Raw genomic sequence first — 27,968 nt, 5'->3', positions numbered from 1 at the left:
AGACACGAAACCCATACACACCCCAGGATACAAATCAATGCAAAAATGTCACTTAACAAGTTCACAAGCAAACACACAATCTGTAAAAACCTGCTGTTGTCTGAGCACCCCCCTACCCTTCTGTCTATCCTTAATATTTGAGCCTTAATTTGAACTGTAACGTAAAGTTTACTCTACAGTCCCGCAGACACCAAAAAGTTTCCATAGAAAGACAGACACTTGTATCATGAGTGTGCCAGCTGAGCTCACTATCGAGGTTGTGACTAGAGATGGTAATATAAGATTTGCCTAAGGCTTGGTAAAAACAGGAGTAGTGTACTAGAAAGGTACCACAGTACCCAGCGGTTAAAAGCGATCCTTTTTTACGTTTTATAAGTAACGGTGCTTTCCGAACTTTGTGCGATGGCGGGGCAGCGTGTCTCTGTGCAGCTTCTCTCTGCTTCATCACTGTCTGCAGCCAGAGTGGGCGTTAATTCATAGTGACAGACAGTCATGGAGCGAGACAGACATGGCTGACAGTGATCGCCCTAGGCTTGTTGAAAAAGCAAACGCACAGAGCGAAATATTGAAGTATTTGCCTACGTAGCGGACAGTAAGCCCACAGACACCACAAAGCCAATCTGACCAACGGCCAACTTGGAGAAACATCGAGCTGACAGACATGCGGACTTGTTCAAAGAGTTAAGAAAGCTGCAGGTTAGAGATAGATAACATAAAGATCCCCCGGATGTAACGTTAAGTCGAGTGAACTTTTTTTCACCATCAGAGTTGCAGGAGGCAGTCAGGAGTAAAGCTGTCTGTTTAACTGTCTGATGTGGTTCACACTGTTCAGTTCAGTTCAGACTCGTGACATTAACTTTACCAGAACATGTGCTGGTGTTTACAAGTATGCTGATCAACAACAAAACAACGCCAAAAACCTTAAATTGGCCAAATAACTGTGCAGATAATAATGAACATCTTCTTGTCCATGTCCATGTTCTGTGTCAAATCTTTTTTATTTTTTAAACAGCTGCATAATAATTTCATTGTTGCTTTAACAAGTTAAGTAGCTATAAAGCACAGCAGCTTGGACAAGTATATATGTTTTTATTTTGACTTTTTAAGTGTTTTAATCAATAAATAATTTAAACTTCCATATTCTGTCATCTAATATTTTATTCCATTACTTTTGATGATATTTTAGTTTCACTAAGTGGTATCGCTTCAGTATCGGTATCGAGATATTTTAGGCAGGTGTTGTACCGATGTCTTTTGGTATCGCCGCAACACTAGACGGGAGATCTAGTGGTCCGGCATTGACCTTGAACGGTTAGGTCATCAGGATCTCACAAGAGAGTTTTTGCAAATCCAGGGTTACCATCTAGACACAATTCACTATGAATGTAAACCACTAAATATGTGTTGGGAGAGACCTGTCTGATATCCCAGCCACGTATGACAACAGAACTGTGATCTCCAATTGATCTAGGATCTAACCAAATTTCTTCAGTTTTGCGTATATTTATGTGCATCATCTTACCCGTCAACAAACTTGCCCACTTCAGCCTTATACCTGATAATGTTCGAGCTGGTAATTACCAGGCTTTGCAAAACTACCTTGCTCATTCTTTGTCCCTTTGCTTTTTTATTGAGTTTTTATCTTTACATTCAAAGTTTTTCAGTGGTATTGTTTATATTGAATTACATTTTTCAAATGCAACGTTTCAGCCGCAATGTTTAGTTCCATTCTTTCTTGTAAATTGCAGGCAATCTCATCAACGTTTTAACTCGCATTCTCAGTCCTTCCCATTTACTTAAATTTCATTTCATTTCAATCTTCATCAAACTGTTTCACTCTCCCACCTTGCTCCATCTCCCACACTCAAGACAGAACAACAATTTGCCCTTCCGAGCCCTCCCAGTATTTTTTCCTTCTCAATCTCAAAAATGACTATCAATGTCAAAACGTTAGCTATTTCATCTAAGTAAAGCCTTTAATTTATTTGACCTTACCTTATTTCCCTCTGCCCTTGCAATCTGCAACCAAATCAGACAGTTTTTTATCAATCTACCAGAGAAGAGTACACTATATACATGTTCTCCTCTTCCCTGACTTGTTTTTCCTCCCTCATGCCTTATTTTCTTCCCACTCCGCTCTTACATCTCTTCTACTTTGCCTGCATTACATCTTGTAGTGCAGAGGTGGACGAATGCAATGATGAGAGGAGTTAGTATCTCCTGTGCAACCCTATGGGGTTTTACTCTCCTCTCTTCCTACTGGCTTGAGGGTTCATTATTTTTCTCTGTTTGCTATTCCGTGTTTGTGTCTCTTAGCTTTTAAGATGAAACATTTTGTTTATTGCTTTTGACATTTTGCTTTTTTATCTTTCCCCTTTTGATTTGCAGGAAAAAATAGCTTCCAGACTTGCCACATTGTTGTCACAAACACATGGGTAATAGACATCCCTTATCAGTATAAGGCTATTTCAAAAAGGCCCCATGTAGTCATCACATATGAAAAAGAACAGTTCTCAAAAAGTCTCTTGTATTTTCTAAATGTTGGAAAACTAATGTTGAGGCATCTGATGTATACATAGCATGGTTCAAGATTCTGACAAACATTGTTACACAGTGTTACAGGGTAAAATTGAATACAACATGAATATATCCAAGTAACAAGCAATGACAACTTCCTTGACATTTATATCTTCCCTTTGACTTTTTAAGCATGAGCATAGCTCCCTGATTCTACTTCTGATCTGTCGAACGCTGACATTAAATGAACTCTCTCAGAGTCAGGGATGAAGTTTGCTTGGCAGATTTTAAGTTTTGCTTTACACAGGCAGATTTTTCCTCAGGGGGATCAAACACTGGTGGCTTTATAGAAGCCCACGGTGACATCTATGACTTACTTTCATATTTAAAATATACAGTTATCATGCAAAATCAACCCAACATTCTGTTTTAAGAGCTGACATCAAACGTTCACCTCCTCCTGTCATATTCCTTTTCTAATTTTGCATTTTTGTATTCTATAATTTAAACACAGCCGGAGCTCAGGATTTGATCATTTAAATGTCACTCAAATGTGAACAAAGGTGCATTTTCATTAAAAATAATGGGTAATACCCTCCGGTCATCTTTTTCTCTGCTGGTGTGAAATTGAAGGTTGTTCTCATTACATGATTGTCTAATGAGAAGTTGAAGTGTCAGTCTTTTCCAATGTAGAACACAGCACTGTCTATTCTTGTTCTGTTATGAAGCTTGATATTGGTCTCTGATAAAGAGATAACATTAATAGGGCTGCAGCTATTTAATATTTTTGTAATCGAGTATTCTACCGATTATTCCATCGATTGAGTACTCGGATAATAAAATATATATACTTTTGTGTAAAACAATATTATGTCTTGGGTAGGCCTATTTGGTGTGGTAACCTAACGTGTGTGTGTGTGTGTGTGTGTGTGTGTGTGTGTGTGTGTGTGTGTGTGTGTGTGCGTGCATGCGTGCGTGCGTGCGTGCGTGTGTGTGTTTGTTTGTGTTTGATTGTGCATGTGTGCGTGAGGGAGAGAGAAAGAGAGAGATGAGATGTGTGTGTGTTGTAGGCAATACACTCACAATTTACCATGAATAAGTTTTGCTATTTAAACTTTTCAAAGTGGGGCATACAATTCTACCTGACACACATGTTTACTCAAACAGGTTTTAAAGACAAATAGATTTATTTAGAAAATGAATTAGAGATAGATATTATAAGAGCGAGTCGCTTTCTTCCTTTACCGTAACAATAAGCAATGTACAAAACGCCACTGACACATTACGTCCAACAAAACTATAAAGACTGATCAGGAAGGTAACGTTATGTTAAACATTCATGAAAACCTAAACATAGAGGCATTCATGAGCACAACTAACGTTACGCATTATCTTCCTGTTTCTCCGTCATTATGGCAACTGCTCTCCTTAAACCAGAACAGCGGCGCCGGTAAAGTAGCGTTAACAGATGCTGAATCATCGATGTCGTGGTGTTGTAGTATAACAGTTCTAGTTTGCAGTGGACACTTTTTTTGGCTTCTTTTTTAAGTGTGAAATGATCCAAAACTTATTATCTGCCTTTTCCGGATGTAGTGGTGTGCATCTGCAAAAACGGTGCGCAAAAACGCTGCGCGAAAAAACACCCCATTCTCATTCATAACTCATTGCACATGGATTCATTGCTTTCATGACCCCGTAAGGTCGTTTTTATGCGGCAAACAAAGACACTTCACAGTTTTGTGAATTCAAACAATCTTTAGTTTAGCCAACAAATCTAGGCGGTTAAGTTTAGGGAAAACATTGTGGTTTGGTTGCTACATAAATTAACTTCACTACCCAAGTTATGTTATCAATGTAAATTATCCCAATCAATAGTAAATTTACCATTACTCGTTTCACATGGGACATGAACACCGGTCTCCAAAAAGCGATACCATGTAAAATGAATGAACAAGTTGGCATTTTATTAATTTGCCCTTTTCGTGACACCAGGCTGACTCAGCAAATCCATGTAAAATTGTATGTTTATCACTATTTTTTGATCACAATATATCCATCCTCAATAAATATCTTATATACCAATTGCGAGTGTACATGTACATGTTTGAAAATGTTGCAAATAACTATGACTTCAAACTTCTCTCATCTCAGCCAGCTCATTGCCTGTATGGTGAGGTTACTAGAGCCAAGTCAATCACTGAACAGTTCGCAACACTGTACACATGTTCACTATGTTCATTTTATGGTGCATCGACATAAGAAACTAAGTAGTGTCACTTTTAAAAGCTGTGTAAGCTGCTTTGCTGGCTGCGTACTAACACACATGCTCACACACTCACAGTTACAGTCATACACATACCCTTACACACATTTTTCTGTAGTGTTTATGTATTCCTTGCTGTGTTCATGGCAGTAAAGAACCCTTCTCGTTCTCTCCCCCTCTTTATGGTCTGGAATACGACTGCACTAAACCGGCTGTCTGTCGTCCCTTTGTCCTCTCTGTTTTCATTACATTACAGTATGACAGAGACCCCCGCCCATTACATTAGAATAGGCAGAGAGATCAGGATTCAAGATAAAGCATCTGCTGCAGTGATGTCAGATGACAGTTATGAAGCAGATTTTGAGGCTTATAGTCTGAACTCTCTGCCTCCAGTTTGCTCTCTTAACCACTGACATGCTAACGGCACAACCCCTGTGTGTTTTTCTTCTTGTCACATTTGGTTTTATTCATGTTTTAATAATATTATATAATGTAATTTCATATTTGTTGTCACTTTACTCTTTTTAAGTTCCCATAATAGGCTCATTTTCAGGTACATACTGTGCCTTTGGGGTCTTTGCATTGTCATCGCAGCTGGGAAAAAGCGCTGTAGTGACACTTTCTATCTATATATAGTGTAGTTGTAACATCACAACCTTACGCAAGTCCTGATGGCTCAAAGTTTTTTCTGAATTTCCTGAATACAGCCTGTGTGCATTTCTTTATGGATTGAGTGTTTTGATACTTTGACAGAATTTGTATAGCACCAGTTAGGGATGCAAACAATTAATCGACTTTCGATTAATGGACGATGAGAAATTACTCGATTTAAAATAAATTAATTGCAATTAATTGCGTTTTCAACACGTAATTCCCCGCCAATCTACATAAGGGCGCGCTTGACGCCAGACGTACTTGACGCACACGCGGGAACACAAGCGAAGCAGTTCTCTGAAGACAACAACAAGACAAACTAGAAGTGGTACACTGACAGGATTAAGAGGCCAAAACGGAGTGTAGTATGGAGCCACTTTAAGACGTGACGCCACACACACACGCACATAAAACTCATATACAGCGTGAGAAAACTCGGCCGTGAGTCGATCTACTTAATGAAATGTACTTAATAAAATGTAAACGTATCTGTTCTGTGAGATGAGCCTTCTTGTTTCGCTCACTCGTGGAGCAGTGCCGTATGTTGACAGGCATGGGGTGGGGCCCTTTTAGATGGCGAGGCGTACGGTAAAGTATATATATATTATTTAATATTGTACACTAAAATTTTCAGTTGGGGGCCATAGTGCTCCTAGTGAAAAATGTCTGGAGCCCTGATTGTATTCTTCTATCCAGGAAGGATTGTTTTTATGCTGCTGCTATTAATGATTCCAATATCGCAGATGAGAGAATGCCCAATTTATGTTCATGTTAAGTAGCCTGTGTAATATTTTGATATGTTCTATTGTGTTCTTTTCTTTATATCATAAGGAAGATAGCATTTTATGTTACATATAGACCTTTTCAAAGTTGTAAACATTCTAAATGTGTCCAAGTTTGATTCCTGTTGCAGTGAATGTGAACGACATTAGCTGACTGGAAGTTAACAAGGACCAAGGCTGTTGCCTAGTAATGGAATTCCATTAAAAAGGTCCGTACAGTTAACCTATTCAGAGGGAAATTCAGCTACTCAGAAGAATTGCTGCTTATCAATTAAGATATTTGATAAGATGATACAACTATCGATTAATGAATTACTCGATAATTTGCATCCCTAGCACCAGTTTATAATTAAAAAAGGAAATCTCACTTTTTACAACCCTTTAAATTGTCAGGATGCCTTTTAAATGTCCCCCCCCCATTGCCCTGACCACTCCAAATCATGGCAAGTTGTTCTCAGCCTGAGCCCCATTATAAATATGGTGATCATCAGGTTTATTCATTAATTTACTTTAAACCGTTCTTCCTCAGTTGCGGTTGTGACTTTACGGATGCTGGTTCAGTCCGTACCCAGATGGTATTTCAAGGTAATTAGCTAATTCATTTGAACAACAATGGGATGGGACTAATAATATACTGTATTTAGCCAAAACGGTTACTCATTGAAGATATGCCACTTTCATTATTTCATGATGACAAATTTTCTCAGAATTTTACCTGATTTCTATCTTACCTTTTCCTGCTCCCTATTAGCATCTTTATACTTTGTCCTCATTGTTCTCTTTACTACACCACACTACTCTTTTGTCTTATTAAAGACAGATATGAGACATACAAACAAATCTGCACTTTTACAAAAAAAAGCCCTCAAAACATTAATCATTAATAAGACTTCCTCTGCTTATATTAGATTCATGCTGTGCTCTGATGCATGTAATTACTTTATTTCCTTGAACTACCACTCGCTAGGTTGGGAAACATATTCTGCAAATAATCCTGCAGGTCAACCTGTTATCCCCCACTATGCCCTGAGTTAAATTATCTGTCTCACCATGCTCTTTTAGCCTTCATCTTCTTAACCTGATCCCCTTGCTTGCTAATAATAGCCCTGGCAGGGAAACGGATTTCGGGACTGTTGGCTGGATTGTCATTGGATTTTTTTAGTGGCTCCAAGGATTCTTTTTTGCCCATTGATTTATATTAGCAACTCTGGAAAACTTTTACATTTTGTCTTTATTTAAAGTTTGTTCATGGTATTTGTTTGTTTTCTTTTTTTTAAATGTATTATGCCAAAGTTTTCTCATCCTTTGACTGTCCTAGATACGTTTGTTTGAGAAAGAAATGATATTGGAGATATATTTCCATGTGGAAACATTTGTGTCAGACCTTAATCAAGGGGTATGAAGCCTTGTGAAACCTATGCTATAACATGTTTTGTCCCTCAGATGGAAGAAACTAATAAGTGATTATGTGCAAAGCGTCCCTTGCTATAGGAGAGTGAAGAATACAATTTGACCTTATTCTTAAAAGCGTGTTATGTGCTGAAGTGACAGATTAACAGAAACAGACAAAGAAATAAATGCAATCCCGGTTTTTGGATGATGGCTGCTGAGGATCCCCCTTTAGCTGTAATCCTTTATCCCTGCAAAAAAAATCACAATGCTGTGTAGACATCTGTTTGTAAAGTGCATTATGTATGGCTAGTAGTCATGGCAAACTGCCACGTTTGCCGCTGTTACTGAGCAACCTTGATAACAAAAACAGTGGGATATAGTAATTTCCTATAAAAATCCTATAATTAGCATTAAGTGTCAGTACATGTACTTACAGTGTAAAGTGGATACAAAAGTAATCCAGTGACACAAGACACAGTTTCATTCTGCATTGCAAATAAAAGGCTCTCCAGGTTATGGTTCAACATTAGTTATTCCATGATCAAAAGGTGGAATTGCAAACATGGCATGACATGGCTTAACACTTCAACCAAACTTTCAAATATCTTCGCAGCATTTTGAGTAAGTTTTCAATCTCTGACGGTATGTTGACAGTGCCTAACTTACTGGGCAGTAAGGGTGTCAGTTTTGGATCATTTTGATTTTGACAGCTCAGCACCCAATAAACAGTAAGTAATTGGTTAATTTTGCAGAATTAAGTGTGAAATCACTGGTGCTCCAGTGCTTCTAGTTTTAATGTGGATATGTAATACATTTTTGAGAGTTATTAAAAATACAATTGTACTCAATATAACAACAAAACAACATATTATTAAGCATTTTCGATTTGGCAATTGGCATTTCACTGTGCAGCATATAACAATACGCTTCTGCAATTTAATGTGGACAAGGAATTGATTTTTAAGAGCTTTAAACGAGACAGGCTACAACCCCACTTAATCTTAAAAACAAAACATTTTGAATCAAACTAACTATTTTTGTTGAGGATTATCAACATATCCACGTGCTCTCAGGTTATTCCGGTCTGTTGACCGTGCGGCCAGCATTGGTGAACACCCTTCTGAGGACACTGATGTGCCAGGGATAGTCAGATAGCATCTTGCTAGGAAGGCGAGCTTCTTGAATCTTCTCTCATGTTCTTTCCACCTGTGAAGGGGATTATCAGACTTTAAGGGATGGGGAGATTTCCTTCCTCAAGTCCCATTCCACCTCACTCTGCATCTCTCCTTCCTCATGTGACTGGTTGTGGCAGTCCCCTCCTTTCCCTCCTTTCTCACCTAGACTAACACGTAACCAGTCAAATATTTTCTCTGCTGACACCTCTGCAGGACTAGACAATGAACATGATTCATGATTTTAACAGGATCTGCTGGCCTACCCATACTGCAATGTGGAATATTATCAAAAAGTAATGGTAACTATGGAGTTTGGATATCAGCCGCTATAGATTTGGGGTGATCTGCAGTATGGGGGTGTTGAAAAGACACATGCTGTGTGTTTAATTATCTCCAAGAGGGTTCTCTCACTGTTCGCATTCACATCTCATCTAATTTAATCCCTCTCTCTGTAGTAGTTATTGTATATTTAGCTCTCCCTCTTATTCTCTTGGTCTTTCTTTCTTTCTCTCTCCACATAAATAATTTTAGCCTTGCCTGCTAATACTGTCATGCTCTCTATCTGGAACTGCACAGAGGCCTGTGGGACTTGTTTTTTTTGCTGATTTGCTCGGTTTTGCTCAGGGTTATTTTTTTTATTTATTTATTTATTTTTTGTTTTGTTTAGTGTTGGTATTATTTGTGTGTTCTCTTAGCTGGAGTGAAATCCAATCGAGTCATCTGCAGAGTTGAGGAACTGCTGAATTGGAAAAGTACAGCTGGTGTCAAGGTCTGGAAGAAGGAGAAAACAAGAGAAGTGTGTGTGTGTGTGTGTGTGTGTGTGTGTGTGTGTGTGTGTGTGTGTGTGTGTGTGTGTGTGTGTGTGTGTGTGTGTGTGTGTGTGTGTGCGTGTGTGCGTGAGTGTTTGTGTGTGTGTGTGTGTGTGTGTAGAGACACAGGGAGCAAGGGAGACTGAGAAAAGAGTGCGGCAGATACACAAGGTACAAACAAGAAGAGGGATAGTGAAAGCGTCCAAAAGGTGATGTTTCACATGATAGCACGTTCTGCATTGTTGCTGCATGGCGGCATCAGCAAATCTTTCCCATCTTCAGCTTTTTCTTTTCTCGCTTTCTCTCCCCCTTCCTCAGCCAAGCATGCAGGCAGGGTTTCTGGAAATAAATAAATAGCCGTTCAGCCACTGATGCCTCTAGAGAAATTGAGATGGGCTGCCTTGACTCTACATTAAAACAGCAACAAAATATAAACCACGCAAAATCTCTAACTGTGATACTGAGGCAAGATTTTTCTCTGGTGTAAATTGTATATCTGCAAAGTGTTTTTACTGAACTGAAATACTAAAGGACATAAGGAGGTAAAACAGTACTGAAAATCTAGTGCACAGGGGAATGCTGGCCAAAAACAGGATTACTAAGAAAATCGATTACTGTGATTATAACAGGATTTACACGATAAGGCCATAACATGTGTTTTCCTCTCATCTTTATTAAGAGAAACTATTTATACACTTTCTGGCTTTTAATGCTCTCGCTGTAGTTAATGCATCAGGGTGAGTCGTCTTCCGGTGCACTGATCATCACTTTTAAGCCCAGAGTACATAATCATTATTTTGTTGGCTCACAGTTTGCTGGCCCTCCAAAGGTTTTAGCTATTTCTCTTCAAAATAAAGTCAGGAAATGTCATTTGATCACAAATAATTCAATTATGAACAAGGTCCCAACTGTTTTGAACAATGAAGAATACCTTACACCTTTAGAACCATACACGTATATCACTGTCACTTTGAGGTAATACTGCATACAGCAAATTTGCACTAAAGTCTTTTTGACTGCACGTTGACATGTACTGATTCCATACAGTTTCATTATTTTGAGCGAAGTGAAACTCCTTTTTACTTACTTGCACTCTCATACTTGTGCATTTTATCCACTGCACACGGTGCGATATCAGACCAACTGAGTTCTGTTGTACCTATTCTGTTCCTTTCTATTCTCCAGCGTTGGAGTTTTTCTTCTGCAGCTTTTATGTGCGACACTAGACCACTTCATCAGGAGCGTGACGTGGCTGTGGTAACAGCCGTTTTACAGCACAGCTGATTTAGCTGATGTGCGTGGCAAGCTAAGTTACCATGAAGTAGAGCTAGTGTGGTTTTCTGCGTGTTCGTATTAGTGTGTGTAGTAGACAGTGTGAGAAGCGTATAATAGGCTCACCTGTCTCTGGCTGCAGAGTGATGGGCAGGTGGGGAGAATGGAAACCAGATGGAAGGAAGGAGTGATGGAGGAAGGGGAAAAACCAATGCACAGAGAATATAAGGCTGCACTAGACTGCCAATGGGCTGCATATGTTTAGATTCTTACTTTGGTGCTTAAATAAATACTATTATAGAATAAAAAAATTGGTAGAGTAGAGAAAATAAATAATTGAATAACTATCGCTGGGAGGGTGGATAGCTTAGAGAAGCAGGAATGGGGAGAATATTTTTCCAGTTTTTTTCATTAGAATTGACATGCTGGGAAGCTAACCAAATCTATGACAATTTAAATGGGATTTACACAATCCTTATTTACATTATCCCTATCAAAAACACTAATTTGAATCTCCTAGCCAAATAATATTAAGGCTGTAAACATGTTTGTAAACATTTCTGCTGTTAAGTTGAAGATTTTCTTGGTGGACACACAATGTCAGCATAGATGAGCTTAATTTAGGAGTTGTGACCAATGTGGCAGCTGTCACAGAAAAGTCACTTTTTTTTAACTGACTGCCGAGTCTTTTCCCAGTTTAGAACATTATATTCAAGAGTCAAATCCTTTAACTAATTTTTTTGTGGATGTAGTGACATTTGGTTTTTCTTAACAGGGTGAAGAGGAGGAGCCTGCTGACGTTTTGCTGTGTCCAAGGTAAGTTGACGAGACACTGTATATCTTTTCTTCAGTTAGAACACACTGCAACGCAAATGTTTTTCTGCCTTTCACTTTCTACCTGGTTGAATTTAAACTCCATGTACCGCTTTTGTTATTTTTGCTGAGTGAGTTTCACAAGCCACGGGTGCGTGAAACTCATTTCATTTTCCGTATAAATAGCCATAAATGTCACTCTAGTCCTTTGTTTTCTTGCTCAACTATATAGGCGGGGAATCTGCATCATCTTGTAAATGTGTTGTACCATGACATCAAATCTCCCTCACACCACTTTGAAAATGACGGTGTCAATAGTGAGCACTCTGTAAGAGATCAAATCAACAATGGGAGCCACATGTGTGAAAAGCCTCAGAAATACTCTGAACCTGTTTGGCATATGTTAGAACAAGGCAGGCTCCATATGAGATTAAAGCCTCAGTCTCTTGAATCACTGATACGGTTCCCAATGAACTGCTTTTAGTAGAAGTGTTTGATTCCAAGAATATTGGTGCGACTCAACAAGCGATCCCAGCAGCTGTCCTCAACCCCATGTTGAGAACCTCTGGCCTGCCAGTATGGTGGTCTCTCCTTCTCTGTCAGTAACATGTCTCTGGCTGTATTTGGTTGCCGTGGTGACATGCACATGTCAGCAAAAGGATGTGTGTGTGTGTGTGTGTGTGTGATGTGTGTGTGTGTGTGTGTGTGTGTGTGTATGTGTGTGTGTGTGTGTGTATGTATGTGTGTGTGTGTGTGTGTGTGTGTGTGTGTGTGTATGTGTGTGTCTGTGTGTGTGTGTGTGTATGTGTGTGTCTGTGTGTGTGTGTGTGTGTGACAGTGTGTGTGTGTGTGTGTGTGGTGGTGGCGGCGGGCGTTGAAAGGACTCCATGGAGGTGGATATAGTTCCTCTGTCCAGAAAGACCAGCGACACACGCGCACACACACACACACACACAAGTCGACGGTCAGAAACTTCAGAAATGCGAGCATGCAGGAGATACACACGTCACACAGGCACGAACAAACACTTGCCTACACTGTGGTACAGGAAATACGCAGACGGAGTGAACACACACGTAGACAGATATCCAGATTCCATGAAGGCCACTGCCATGCATTCATGCTGACAGCTCAGGACTATAAGGTTACATACAGGGAAGCCCATGCCTGCCGCAATGCTTTGAACACTAACTGTATGTATACACACTTTTATTAACTCACACAGACTCGAAGCTTAAGTTTCATGGCACTCAAAAAAATAGCCTGCATCCGATCTTGACAGATGTATTTTTATACATGAAAGAGAGATGATATGATATTTGCATATAGAATTTAGTAAATGCAAATTGTTGCTCACTCAGCAGCTGCAGAAGAGAAATCAAGGGTTAAGAGCCTTGCTTAAGGGCATCTTGAAGCAGGGGAGAGAATTTCTCATCTGCTTTGCCCAGCCAGATCGCCTCAGATAGAACCCCCCCCCCCCCGCGCCCCATGTGTGAGTTCTGGGATTTGAACCGAGGACACAATCCTTCAGAACCTTCAGGCTACAGCCAGGTGTAATGCTCTATAATTACTCCGGCATTCTGTTTTAACCAGTACTGTAATTGGGTTTACGTTCAAGGATTTATTCTCGTTTGGCTCGCAGCAAGGCATATGTGGTGTCGCATAATCATGATAAACAAAGAAGTGAGATTCAGAAACGCAAGACACGTGAAATGAATTGGAAAGAGTAAAGAGAGAGAATCAGGACAGTAGGTGTTCCTGTCTGTTACAGGTAAGGATGTTTATGGCGTTGGAGATATTTTGTTTCTTCCTGGGGGCCTTCAAATCTTTTTTCTCTTTGAGCAGGATTGCGTTGGACAGCCGAGTGTTGCCCTCTAAGTTCTCCTCATCCTTGTTTGGCACTTCACTCTAGTTACTATACTGTAGTTTTGATTTATAATGTGAAGCTGTCAAGTGGATTGGTTTTAGTGAGAAGAACACAGTAAAATAGACATACAGTACATCAGCCTCTTTCTCCACATTTTATTTTTTCAGACTTTTGCTGGAAAATTGACAACATTGTTTTCCATAGAAACACAATTATATGGTGCCTTTTAAAGGTCAATATTAATTCAGTCAGAGGCAAGAGTATGTAAAATAATATATTCTTCAAATAATCGGGTCTAGTAAAAATTACATAATGGAGGGTATATACTCTTTCTAAGTTGAAATGTCATGTTCTCCTCCTCCCCCTCACCTCCCACAGGAATATTCTGAAACAACTGCATTGTGTGTGTTTCACCTGTTTTCATGTCTGCAGTTGCATTTTTTTTCTTCAGCTACAGAGATGTCAAGCCCCCGTGATCAGACTATTAATTCATATTTTACACAATAATTGTAAAATTATTATTATAATTAAAGCTGAATTTGTTCTCAGCTATGTTCTTGACATTTACCCACTGAATGCATTTCATTTTATATTTTTAACTTGGCCACAGTTAAGCTGATTTTGCAGCTCTGAACTCAACACAAACAATACAAAACCGGTCACTTAATGCAGCTTCTCTACTCTTATAAGTTGGAAGGGCTAACAGAAATGACAACTCCGCACAGATTTAACCTCAGTGGATATCTAGGGTGCATTCAGAGGAGCCTCCGTGAAGTGGTGTACACAGAAAGGTTGTCATCTTCATGGACCATCTTATGTCATCGTCCTATGACCTCCCTCTCTTCCACTACTGCCACTGGTCCTGTCGGCATGCAGGTCAAGCAAATTGCTTAGTAGACACAACCATGTTATCTACACTTGTACTAGCGCATGCATCAAGCTGTATGCGAGTGTGTCTGTGTGTGTGGGGTCGTCAGTAATGTGACACTGTGTGTTTTGATCCTGAGGAGTCGCCTTGTCAACAGAATCACCTTTACACACTCTCTCTCCCTCCCCACACACACCTGAGCCTATTTTGCCCCAATGGATTAAGTATTCCACTCTCACTTAGTATATCAAATATCAGGATGTGTTTTTGTGAAATTGGGAATTTCTTTTCTAGGATGCATGATATGTATAGGATTTAAGAGAGAATGAGAGGTAAAATGATTCTACAGTGTATAGATAATTACAGATATACATCTCCGAGTGATTAAAGTTTTATTGTAGTGTAGTGCATCATTATGAAATCCGTTTTTTATTAATTAGAATTTTAGATGGATAATATCAGATACAGCTCTGGGTAAAGATATATTTTTTTTCTTTAATGCCATTCAGCTTGATACTGTATTTCTAAAAGACAATAGCAAGTATTGTTCCAGAAGTAGGATGGATACGTTTTTCCCCATTATAGTGCAGGCTAAGGCCATAGTAAGACTATCTCTGGTTACCATCTCTGACCATTGTTGACATGGGAGTGATAAGGAAAGGAATAATACAGTGCCAGTGTTGTCCTTACCGTGCGGAAAAGGCATAATTTTACTCTTCCTTACCGTCTATTGCTTGATTCCAGGCTTTTTTCAGTCCAGATGTAGCTATGCACATTGACAAGGCAATATTAAGATCAGCGCCGGTTGCCATCTCTGTGACCTAGAATTGCTGACAAGGGATAAGCCAAAGAATTGTATTAACCCAGCCGTGTCCTGATCATGCTTACAAGACGTCATTTTCTTGCCCTGTTGCTGCCGTCAGACAGCTTTGAACACTTTCCAGACTAACGCTAGTGAGAGCAGTATGTCTCTTCTGTAAGATACCATTGCTGACAAGCCAGTGTACTGCAGTCTTAAGCACTGTTGAACAGGGAATACTAAGGCAAGGAATAGAGTTAAGGCTGGCAATATCGACTGTACATGTTGACAAGGCACGAGTGAGCGCTGGCCTGGCTGGCCTTGTGCTTCTGACAAGACACTGGATGCTTGGTGACAAGCTGCTTGCTATTCCACACCCATGTTAGCATGGCTAGGGTCACATTGACATCTGTAGTCTGAGGAAACTCGAGCCTATCTTTTCAGCAAACATTGTGAGCGTGTGCATGTGTGCCCATTGATAGGGATTAGCAAAGATGTGTGAGTCGGGCTCCCTGGGATAGCCCCAGTTACTGCTGGAGGTCAATGAATGTTGACTCTAATGTCCATGAGTGATTGTGTGTGCGTGCGTGTGCATGTGCATGTGCCTGTGTGTGTGTGTGTGTGTGTGTGTGTGTGTGGGTGTCTCTGTGTGTGTCTCGGTGTGTGTGAGAGAGTGCATTTCTGTGAATGTGTATTTGCCAAGCGGTGGGGGGTTAGGCCTGGATTGCAATGACAATGGAGAGGAATTTAAATGAGAGAAAAAAGGGGGATCAGGGACGTTTGCAAGGAGGATGGAAGATTCTTTGGCACCATTGTTATTCTTCCTCTTTGTCATTCTACCACTCTATCTCTCTATTACAAATCCTTCACTCTCTGGGTATCTCACTGTTGGCTGCTACATTTGTCTCTCTGTCAGTCTAAAGTCTCTCTGTCACTCTTGATTTTATCCCAACTTATCCCTCTTCTATTTTCTCCCTTCTTGTCGTTATTTTTGTTCTCTTTTTCTTCTCACCTTTCTTTCTCTCAAGAGTCACAAGTGGTTCACAATAAACAAATTGTCCCCCCTTATTGCAAGTTGTCAAACACTGAGTATTGGCCAGTATACCTATTAAATTTCTTCATAATACAGTTGCACTGGCTGCCATTTAATGTGTTAGTGGAAATGCCAGAAATGGAAGAAATTAGTTCACTACTAATGTGACTCGAATACATCTGAAATTTTTTAACTGCAGAGCTGTTTGTCAGTGACAGTGAAAATTCAAATTGAGCTATAGATGATATTAGTTAAGTTAGTGCAGTGCCTGCTCAGCGACTGTCTGTTCAGAATGGGCCGATTGCTTGGCCCCATTGCTGCTTGCTGCGTTGTCGTGGGACGTGCCCGTTTGGAGCGTGTGCCCATTCAGAATGTGTGGCCGCGTCCTTTGATTTCACTTCAGCGATTGGTTGACCCCAAGAAGTGCTACTTGTAGTGTTCTCCAAAACCGCTCATCCAATCAACTCCCTTAGACCAGATTTGGACACAATACAAATGTGTGGAAATTTAAATATGCAAATGGGCATGGCTTATATGGATATATTTGCCTGGATCCACAGAATCCGGGATGAAATACTTGTGTTTCTGAGACTTACCACTCAAACGTTGCAGTCCAAAATGTAAAGTTTGTTATAGTGACACCATTTGCAAATAACACCAAAATAATACCAAATTCAACAGTGCACTCGGATAGTTCGATGAGGGTTCTTGAGATATGCAAAGGACAAACAGAAAGACAGAGGACATGATATTCCTTAGTTTACAGTCAGATGCATATAAACCATTACTCAACAGACTGTGCACAGCTTCCTGAATATGGGCAGGTTTGAGAACTAAAACTCCAGCAGAACAGAGGAAAGAAGGGCGGGGAAATAAAAAAAGCTGGACAAGCATTTTTTTGGGGGGGATTTTTTAAACATTTATCACAGTCACATCATCATGTCTTTTATATTGTTTATAGTTTTTTTTTGCTAGATGCGCTCACTGCATGCAGAAAAATTAGACCAGGATTGCTCAAGATCACGAGCCACTGGTGGAGCTCCACTGCGCAGCGTGTCCTATGTGAACGGCCCAATTGATTAACCCGGGTGCAACCAATTGTGGCTTCGGTGGCGGCCATAGATTTTTGTTGACATACAGGTTTAACAAACAATATACATCATATAACTATAAGACAGCTTTAACGTTTTTGGTAGGTGTTGCTTTTTTACATTTCCAATGCTGTATCTCCAGTCAAAAATGTAAGATAGGTCCCCTGTTCTTTGTGTGATGAATTTCCATTCATTCTTTTTATGTCTTTAATTCAGTGTCACTTAACACTTTCTCATCAGAAGTCATCTTCCTATGACTCACTGTCTCTCTGTGTCTTCCTTCTTCTGTCTCTCTGTCAGTCCCTTCCATCTGTTGTTATTTCCTCAGGAGTCCGTGGTCAAACATGGTCCAGTTGCTAATATAACCACTCTCAAAACAGGCTCATTGATTTTAATCTCTCGCTCTCTCTCTCTGTCTACCTATGTCTCTGTCATACACACACACACACACACACACACACACACACACACACACACACACACACACACACACACACACACACACACACACACACACACACACACACACACACACACACACACACTTTCTCTCCCCATCTCTGTTTGCCTGCCCCCAACCCCTTAGCTCTGTAGCGGCTCTAATTGCGATCAATTAGGAAACTTCAGAAGGTTGAAATAGGAGCTGTGACAAGGGGCATCCGCTGAGCTGGCAGGGAGGGAGGGAGAGAGGGGGAGAGAGAGAGAGAGAGAGAGGAAAAGAAAGAGTGAAGTGGAAGAGGAGAGGGAAAACTGTGACATAGGACAGAGAGAGAGGAAGGGAGGGGCAGCAGTGAGAAGTCCAAGTTGGTGTCAAGAGATGAGCTAATGGTAATAGTGTGATTGATGTGGCCACAGCAGCTGAAAGTCACATAGTATTTCATGCCAGGTATTGATTTTTGACAGCCTCTTGTTAGCTTTGGGGTGCAGTTGATGGGGCATGGCACTAACATTGCCATGGTGAGGAGTAGTATTCCCATCTGAAATGTGTGCAGTTGCTCTGTTGAAAGGTGCTCTGGAAAAATAGACAGGCTTGCAAACAGATTTCAAGAGGCAATTGTGTTGTCACATGAGCAAAGAATTTGTTTTGGGTTTATATATTGATTTTATTCGATCTATTTGTTAGTTTTAAAGTTTTTGGCCTCTGCATCCATCTTTCACACCTAAAGTCTGGTTAGGACCAAGGATATTCCTAAATTTTAAATTTTGAACTATTTTAAGTCTAAAAGTAATACAACACAGTCAAAATTGTCCACAATTTAATCTATGAGGTTGAACATCTAATACAGAAATTGTGAATCAACTTTTTAATAACCAAATCGTATTTTAAATGTTGCTGAAATCAACATTTCCCCGGTGTCTGATCCGCAGGACTGGCTCCGGTCGCCTGGCTATAATGTTCCTCACAAACACAATGTGTTGTGTAACATAAGCTAAAATGCGAGCAGGGATTGTGTTCTAAGCTACCATTGAGCTAGCTGGCTTCGTTGATTCGTTGGACCCTCCGTAGTTAGCTTTAGTCTGTGGTATTATTGCTAGCCGTCCACCTAGGCAGTATGGTAGTTTCAGTGTGCTGGTGGCCGGTCCAGTGGAACATGAATGTGAGGGTGGAAGTGAGTCAGGAGAAGCTGATGAGTTTAGATCAGAGTGAGAGTGATACAAAGTGAAATACATGAAAGACAAAAATGAGATACATAAAACAAAAGACAGTGATATATGGAAGTGAAGTTATACTAGTGATGGCACTCTGAGTAGTATTCAACAGAACATATACTTCTGCTGGATGCTATGCAGCTCCATAACTGAATGCCATTGGCTTGTCATTGTGTCATCTGATTCACACCAACGGTACTTTGCGTCCCTGTTGAATCTGATGTTCACTACACTGTGATAGCTTTGTGTCTTTTACCAACTTAAGTAAACTCCCAGTGAAAATGATCAGGCTAAGGCAGCTGATCAAATATAGAAGAGTCTCAACTTTCCTCTTTCCTAGTTTATTTACATATGTAGTACAGACTGACCCCTCAACACAATCTCCAAGACAGCTTAGCTTGAACAGTGTTCTACAAAAAAACGAGGAACTTCTTCCAGTTGAAGTCAAGTTTTCCCCCTCAAGGCAAATGTTATAAATAGCATTGTTATCCAGAAATTTTCCTTCATAGAGATTAGAGAATGCTGGGCGCCTTAAGCTTTCTGAGGCAACCACTAAAAAATGTTTCGAACACCGCGATTCTACAAGATTCATGCTGTTTGGCGCAGAGCTCGACTTGCAGATAAAAACAAGCTTGTTGTAAATAAGTCTAATGGTAATTTGTGGATGGTTTCTGTCAGAGATATGTGAATTTGTTCACAGCCTTCGGTTTGTTAAGTGTCTGTTTTCGATACATGTACTAGAGGCTGAGAGCCTCTGGTCTCATGTTTGACTGGCTTTGCCTTGGGGCATACAAACCCTTTTATCTTGTCACCCTAATGCATGTGTGTATGTGTGCATGTGTGTGTATAAGACAAAATGAGAGGGAGAATGCAAGGGAGATGGAAGAATCAATACTAAGCCGTCAGGAGGTCTGCTACTCCCACAGAGAAAGGGAACAGGACACCCAGCAGAGAGTGGAGAGGGAGAAAGTAATAGAGAGATAAAGAGAGAAAAGAGAGCAAAGGGGAAGAGAATAAGGAAGAGACAAAGGAAAAGAGGGGGAGGATAGATACACATTAGGAAAGTAACAGGAAAGAGAGATAGATGTGGATGGAGATGGGAAGGAAAAGTAGTGGCCGCCAGTGATAAATTAACAGATACTGTACTAGGGACAGGAAGAGAGAGGAAAAGAATAATGCAGATGGAAAAACTGTAGAAAATGAAAGAAGAGGTCAGGAAAAGGTGAGATATGCTACACAATGTAAGACAACCTAACACAACACCAACAGCAGTCTCAAAAATGACCAGTTACCAAGCTCGAGCATTGAACTGGTATATACAGTATTTTACCGTGTGTGTCTGTCATGTCAGCTATACTGCAGCAGCTAAACCTATTTTATTCACCTAAATATAGGCACACCCAAAGCCCTTTCCAGTGGGGGAACTGACACTGGTATATCCATTCATGCTCCCTTCAAAGCCACCAGACATAAACAATCATTTTACCAGAACACAGGAGTTTCTGGTCTGCCACTGCCCGATTGGGTTTATTTGTGTTGTTGTGTGGTCTCAGGTAGCAACTTCTGTGTTCTGCAAGATAAAATTACTCTTTGGAGTATGGAGTCTGATGGCTTTGAAGGAAGCATAGATGACGGCTGTCCCCGTCCACAGCAGTACATTGCTTCGCTTCTGCCCCCTATCCTTTTAACCTTCCCATTATTCAAAACCCTTACCAACCGCCAGTGTGATCTCTGCATCATGTTGAAGTGTCTGTGAGCCGGACAATAAACCTCTACTTGCTGAGCTCTGCGGACACGAGCTTAAACCCCCTTTTATGTGAACGTTAAATTGAAGAGATAAATCACCCTATAACTGAAAGATCACAAATTTGATCGCCAAAATGGATAACGTGTCCATAGAAATGTCAGGCGTCCTGTTAAAGTGTCATGTAGTCAATTGTTGTGCAGTGTGCCGGCTAAATGCCTTAGATGTAAATGCCAACCTGCACTTCTTTGTATTTCCTGTCTTTACAGAATCTAATACAGTATTAATATGTCTGCTGTTCAGTCCATGTTATCTCCCAGTGTGCCTCACAGTGCCCTGAGTCCATGCACCTATACATTTGGGCAACTTCAGTGGGATTGAAACCCTCGACCTTTGTTTGTGGCACGCAGAAGCTCTCCCTTTATATGAACAACAAAAAGACACTAAGAGTATTTATAACATTGGTTTTGATGCATAATTCAGTGAACATAAACATCAAATGAGGGGGGAAGCGAAACTGTATCCCACAAGATCTAAAAGCTTCGACTTGACACCCATAATGAATATTTAAACCGTGATGACCTTACCCTGCGTATGTCTGTAAATGATTTATTGTTCCGTCTATTTTTATACCTTTTGTCTTTTTTAAAAAAAAGATTCCCATTTCACCTCTTTTTATCTTCTTCTCTTTCTTCTTCTGACACCTTTTTTTTTTCTTTCCATTTTCTGGCTTCCCGGTACTTTAAAATCCTTAACCAAGACATATAGCAGTGAGTCGTGAGTGTGATAGCTGCAGAAGAAACTACAGAAAGTAAAACTAAAAGAATGAAAGAAAGGAGAAAAGAAATCATTTGAACATCTTTGACTTATCTGTGAATTTCATCAGCTGTAATTATCTTTCCGCAGCCCCAAATGATTAAGTTTCTTAATGGGCCCTGGGAATAGTATTATTTAAGGCAGGGGAATAAGATGGGGAATAATACCCTATTATTATTGAATGTATTCAAGATGAGGAATTTCAGTTGTGAGTTTAGTTATACTTGGGCCAATAATGACCCAGGTTCCTTAATGAAAGAAATGACTCTGAGGCATAACACCATTTTTTACAATGAAGCAAAAGAATGTAACAAAATGCCTCTTCCCCACTAATGCTTTATCTCGTTGGAAAAAAAATAGAATTTAACGCTTTTAATACTGAATTACATTAAACGATTTTCTGATTTTAATCAATGGGCCACAATCACAGTGCAGGAGAAGTTTGAAAATTGTGCTGCAGTGGTAATCTTAGTTTGAACACATACCGTAAATAATGCTGGCGTTCAAGCAGAAAATGGTTATATGTTGTGTAAAGACCACAAATCACGAAAATCCTAGACCTTCCTCACCAAAAAAGAAAAAAAGAAACAATATATGTTGGTTGTGCTAGCATCTTATAATGACTCATATTTAGGCTGGTTGTTAGGCAGGGTTCTCAAGAGGCCATAGTAGTTGCAGGTGCAAACAAAGAAGTAAGGTGACGTGGTAAAAGAGCGCCGAACATACGCAGGAGATTAGGTTAACCTACTTCCATCTGTGACTTAGTTATGTCTGTGACTTATTCTAAGCCAATCCATGATTTTTTCTCAACTCTAAACAAGTGTTTTTGTTGCCTCAAATGAAGTAATTCCATTTCATAGCATTTGGATGAATTTAAAACTCCAACCATTTCACAACGTTAAACAGAATAAAATAAAAGTCACTAGTTATTGTGGCAAAACTGCCACCGTGTTTATTTGTTTAAATATTAAAAAAAGAAGATGTGTGAAGTTTTATTTAGACTATGTTCTTGTACAGCTGCTTGGACTTACATAACATTGAATATCTTTGTTAGTTACTCTTTTGTTTAGTTATCAATTAAAATAACATATTTGCATTAATATCATATACAAATGTATACAAATACCCAGCCCTATATAACATTGATATTCAAATTAAAATCTTTATGAATAAAATAATAACACAAGAATTAAATTAGACAATCAACCACTTAATGTGCTCAATTCTGAATTCTAGAGAAAAAAACGAGACTACTGGCAGTTAATTGGAACAAGCCTAGCCAATACCAAACAATACCACTTTTAAAGGCTAGGTTGTCTTAGATACGACACATGCAGTGATGAAGACCAACAGCCTCATTTACAACAGAATATGGCTTTGCAACCTGCATCTCTCTGTCTATCTCAAGGTTAGGGCTCACAGGGGAGGAGAGGGATCAGGTTACATTAATGCATCATGGCTGCTGGAGGACACACATGCAGAAGCCTCGTCACCCACTGTCTCACTCTATCTCTCTTTCTCTCTCACACGCACACCCTTGTGAGCTGATACCCCTGTATAGGTCCAAAGCACAGTCGTGGTCTTGTGTTATTGTGCCCTTGCAACCTGCAAGCAGTCTGCTATCTGTCTGCTGGGCAAATCACTTCTCTCTAAAAATAAACGCACACCAGTGCTAAAGGCCTGACTGAGGTCAAACAGTGGCAGAGCAATATATTTCAATTTAAGCTCTGTGTAATGACTTCTTCAGTATTAAGCTGTGAGGGAATTAAGTTAAATTGGGGAATTTGTACGTATTTGTATTGCAATTATGAGTGATATTGCATGCAGTTATTTTAACCATTTTGCTTTGGCAAACAACTTGCATGTATTTTCATGATACATAACTCAGAAAATGTTTGTATTGCCCAGCAGTTTCCCAGAGGCCAAAACCCAAATATATTTAATTATCAATGATATAAAACAGATCAAACAAAGAAATCAGAATTAGTCATTTCACTTGCAAAATAGGTTGATTCATTAATAGAATAATATTGTAATAAGGTCCTGTATGTCTTTTTTTAACTATAAAGGAGGTAGGTAGGGGTGACCCCGAATCGTCGACTATTTGACGATTCGCCGAATCGCCGCAAAATGTGCAAAATGTGCAAAATGTGGTTCTGAAACAATGGATTATTCAATTCTGCTTCTGAATGTCTGATTTTACATATAGATGCTTGGTTTCTCCAAATAAACCATGATACATAGCCTACTTGGGTATAAACATAGGCCTATTAATAAATACTGATGCTAAAAATGTGAAAATAAGTCATGTGCTTTTAATCTATCTCCTTAGTGTGCGGGAATACCCCCCCTCCTCATAGACTAAACTCTACTATCCAGGATCCGGCACCATCAGAGCGCATCATGGCTGGGCTTTCAATTGAATATTTGCCCATTTGTTGTTTTTCATTATAGACGTTCAATCGGACACAGTCTGACGCAGAGCCGGGAAAGTGAAACTACAGTTCTAAATATACTGTCAGCTATTGTCAAAGAAAGATACAAACAAAACACATTGATGTTAGTACAACAAATACTTTAATAAGATACCTTTATCAGAAATCAGAAATCACATCTCCCAGTAATCCTCTGCCTAACACTTAAACTTTACTATATATCGGAAGAAATAGCAACCAAAGTGCCATTACAAAAAGGAAAATGATGACAAATCAGAGAGGACTGGGCATTTTTGTTAGGGGGTCTTTAAGAAACAGGCGCTAAAACGGAGAATTTCAGACAGAGGGTGAATACAGGTATATTCAGATACTGTAGATAGATAGTATGAGGATATTATGTGTATTTTGAAAATTAAAACATGTAAACATGTTCGATTATAAACCAGAATTAAAGTACAGTAAAGTGTGAACCTGATAATGAGCACAATACTGTATATCCCTTCTAAACTTCTTCAGTGTAATTAGATACATAAGATAATTGCAATATGAAATAATGAACAAGAGCATGTACATCACTCACAAATCAATTACCGGTTAATCTGTACGGGAGGAGGATGAGAGCAGCTGATGTGTCATCATTGAGGCCCACCAGAATTCTTACCTGCTGATGCTGCAATCCTCCTCCATAATGAATTCACCCGGCTCTATCCTTGTTTCTTCCTTATAATGTGCAGAGAATGCAGTTGCTCATCAGGTCATCCAAATTGCAATTGTGTTCACACACCCAGTCTCACCCAGAAAGGCAGGACCTCCATCTGTGCCTCCATCAACCATCCATTTAGCTCTCTATCCATTAATATGGAAAGGGTTAGTCAATTAGCACGATTATTGATTATATACTTTGCATTTTGCACCGTTGGTCCTACAATCTGGGAAATTGATATTGGGATTTTTCACTTTTTTGACTTTCTACAACTAAACAATTAACATTAATCAGAAAAATAATTGACAGTTAAGGGAACTCTGTAATCCATACTTCTATTTTATACATTTGCTTAATCTTCTTCGGCGTCATGTGAGAGCTGGGCCCTATCTCACAAAGCAAGAGGTGAGAGGCAAAGAAGCACTGTCTGTAGTCTATATCTCAGGGCTAACGCACAGGCTAACACTTTCACACTCGCATTTAGCAGATAAAACCTATGGACATTGGCACTGACAGACAGATAAAAGCCTCCCTGTACAGATTAGATGCACTTCCAAGGGGCCCTGCAAGAAAATACGCATTGGAAATTCTATCGGAAAGGCCGACCATTGACCTTTTAATATTAAAAACAAGACCAGAGTGCAAACGGGTCATTTTTCTTCTCTGAATTACATTCTCTCCTCTACACACAAGCGCAAACATGCACATATATACACACTCACTCTCTCTCTCTCTGTCTCTCTCTCACACACACACACACACACACACACACTCTCCCCGGTGTAGTAAGAGGGCCTTATTGTGTGAGCCAGAGGAAATGCAGACACAGCAGAGGACAGGCCATCCATTGATCCGAGTATAGACTCCTCTCCTTCTCAGCCTCTCTTCTTCTCCTTTCTCTCTTGCTGCCACCCCACAATGTCTTTGCCTTTTTTTTTCTTTTTTTTTTAATCCCCGATCTCAACCCCTTACTTTCTCTGCTCTTTGTGTTATCTTCACTCCACTCTCCTACATATAGTTTTTGTCTCCTTGTGATCTACCACCCCCTCTTTCTCTATATTACTGCTTTCTCTCTCTAGGCCATTTGTATGACTCCTCTCTCTCTCTCTCTCTATCTCTCTGCCCACTTGTATCTGGTAACCATGCTCTCTCCCACTCTCCTCTCTGCATTTGTGGTACCACATCTCACTTTATTATCTCTATCTGCCCCCCCCCCAAAAAAGCATCCATCCTTCCTCGTCCCTATTCCCTTTTCTTCACTTCAGCTTCCCTTCCTTCTCTCAAATGACTTATATTTTTCTCTTCGCCCATTCTCATTCCCAGAAACGCACCTGGCTTAAAAGTGTAAACCCATCTTCAGCAGTAATAGACGCTCAGAGTAAGTGCTCCAGGAGTGCAACAAAGTCTGCGTATAGGGAGGTCGGAGTGTTGGATGGGACCACTCAGGGGTCCGTGGTTTGTGTCTTGTTCATGCCCTGTGCTTGTCCCTGTAGTTACATTACAAACTTATTTATTTAACCCCACCCACAATCTTTTCCTATCCCTAACCAAGTGGGTTTGTTGCCTAAACCCAACCACATAGTTTTTTTGAAGTCACAACATTAACTATGCGTCAACCGTGTTTAAAACAGCAACCGTAGTGGAGTATCTGAGTTTTACACGCAGGGCTATCCAGTGCATTGACAAGGGTTCCTGACAGGGTGTCTGTGTGTGGCGAGTTGGGATAATGAGAATGGGTTGTCTCTCTCTCTACTCTGGGAGCAGAAATTTAGTTGAAAACTTAAAACCTAAAAGAAGTGGAAGATGGGGACAACCAAGAATATATAGCAATGGAGAAAGATTATTGTAATATTGGAAAATTTGTGTGAAAACCTTAGAGGAGAGAAACATTTAAAGAAAAGAATGGAGCAAAGGAGGGTAGTGATGAGAAGGTAGTAAGCAGAAGTGGAGGGACAGAAAAATTGAAAAGGATGAAGGGATGACAAGCAGACCAAAGGATGAAAGGAAGGAAGAAGGATGAAATGATAGGAGGAAGGAAAGCAGTAAGCAGTGACAGGTAGTTTGTATGTTAAAAGGTGTTGGAGCTGTGCCAGTAAAAACAGGCGCAGAGCTCAACAGGAGGAAGTGATTTAGTGAACACACAAGCACGCACACGCACACACACACACACACACACACACACACACACACACACACACACACACACAGACACGGTGCAGCTTCAGTGGTTGCCCGAAACAACCCTCTGGTGACTGGTAATCCTCAGAACTCTCCGTCTTTGTACATCCCTCCTCACCTAACTCACTCCTTTGCCTCCTCCACATCCGTCCCTCCCTTGCTGCTTTCCCTCTTCACCTTCTCCCTCCCTCCCTTCTTCTGTCTTTGCTGTGACACTTTGTTCTCCTCCCAACCTCCCTCCTTCTCCCTCCTTCCTCTGTGCCCCACTCCCTTCCTGCTGGACAGGCTTTTATATGAGCCATGTGGACCTCCCTACTGACATGTAGACCTTGGTGTGTGTGTGTGTGTGTGTGTGTGTGTGTGTGCGTGTGCGTGTGCGTGTGTGCGTGCGTGTGCGTGTGTGTGTGTGCGTGTGTCTGTGCGTGTGTTGAAGGTGCTGACATGTGCATGTGTGTTTGTGTGCGTATTTGAAGCATGTGTGTGTGTGTGTGTGATGAAGGTGCTGACATGTCTGATCGTCCTGTGGGTCTCCTACTGAAGTCGTGCCGACAGAGAGAGGAGGGGTGGGCGGGAGAGGGGAGGCAAAAAATTATAGCCGCACGGACCAAAAGGAGAAGAGAAACAGAAGAAAAGAAGGGAAGAAGAAAGGGGAAAAGAAGAGAGGTGGGATGTATAGAGGATTGCAGCATGTTAAAGAGAAATGAAGTTACTATGTACTCCCTTGTAGCTCTTGTTATCTCATTCAGATTATTATTCTGGTAATTGAGCTATTACAGTTAATTAACACACAACTCTGTTTGAAATGTATGAAATTGATATATAGTGCAGAAAGGAAGTGAGGCACACGGAAAGAATGGGAGAGGGAAGGAGGGAAGAAAAGCAAAAGGGAGCAGAGAATAGGGAGTGAGAGGGTGGCACGGCATACACAGGTGCTGGAGATAACATGTTTCATCCTTTCAAGCCGACACTGAGATGAGAGAGAAACAGAGGTGGGGGGGATTTTTTGTCACAGGCAAATCAGCCTTTTTCGGAAAATGCCAGATTTTAAAGCAGCACTGGTTAGGACCTGGCCACTCACGCAGCATCTTTTTGACATCAGCATTCAGC

At 40.3% G+C, this 27,968-nt stretch overlaps 1 protein-coding gene across 1 annotated transcript in view; it reads left to right on the top strand.

Annotated features, from left to right (window-relative positions):
* Positions 1-27,968, top strand: part of cntfr (ciliary neurotrophic factor receptor) — a 257,452-nt gene that overhangs the window by 36,286 nt on the left and 193,198 nt on the right. Inside the window, exon 2 of the mRNA XM_083929421.1 lies at positions 11,640-11,680. The gene's annotated coding sequence lies outside the window, so the exon portion shown is untranslated. The remainder of the gene's footprint in view (positions 1-11,639; positions 11,681-27,968) is intronic.

Source organism: Echiichthys vipera (assembly GCF_963691815.1).
Source record: "Echiichthys vipera genome assembly, chromosome: 16".
NCBI classification, from domain to species: domain Eukaryota; kingdom Metazoa; phylum Chordata; class Actinopteri; order Perciformes; family Trachinidae; genus Echiichthys; species Echiichthys vipera.
This window is presented reverse-complemented; position numbering and strand designations above follow the sequence as displayed.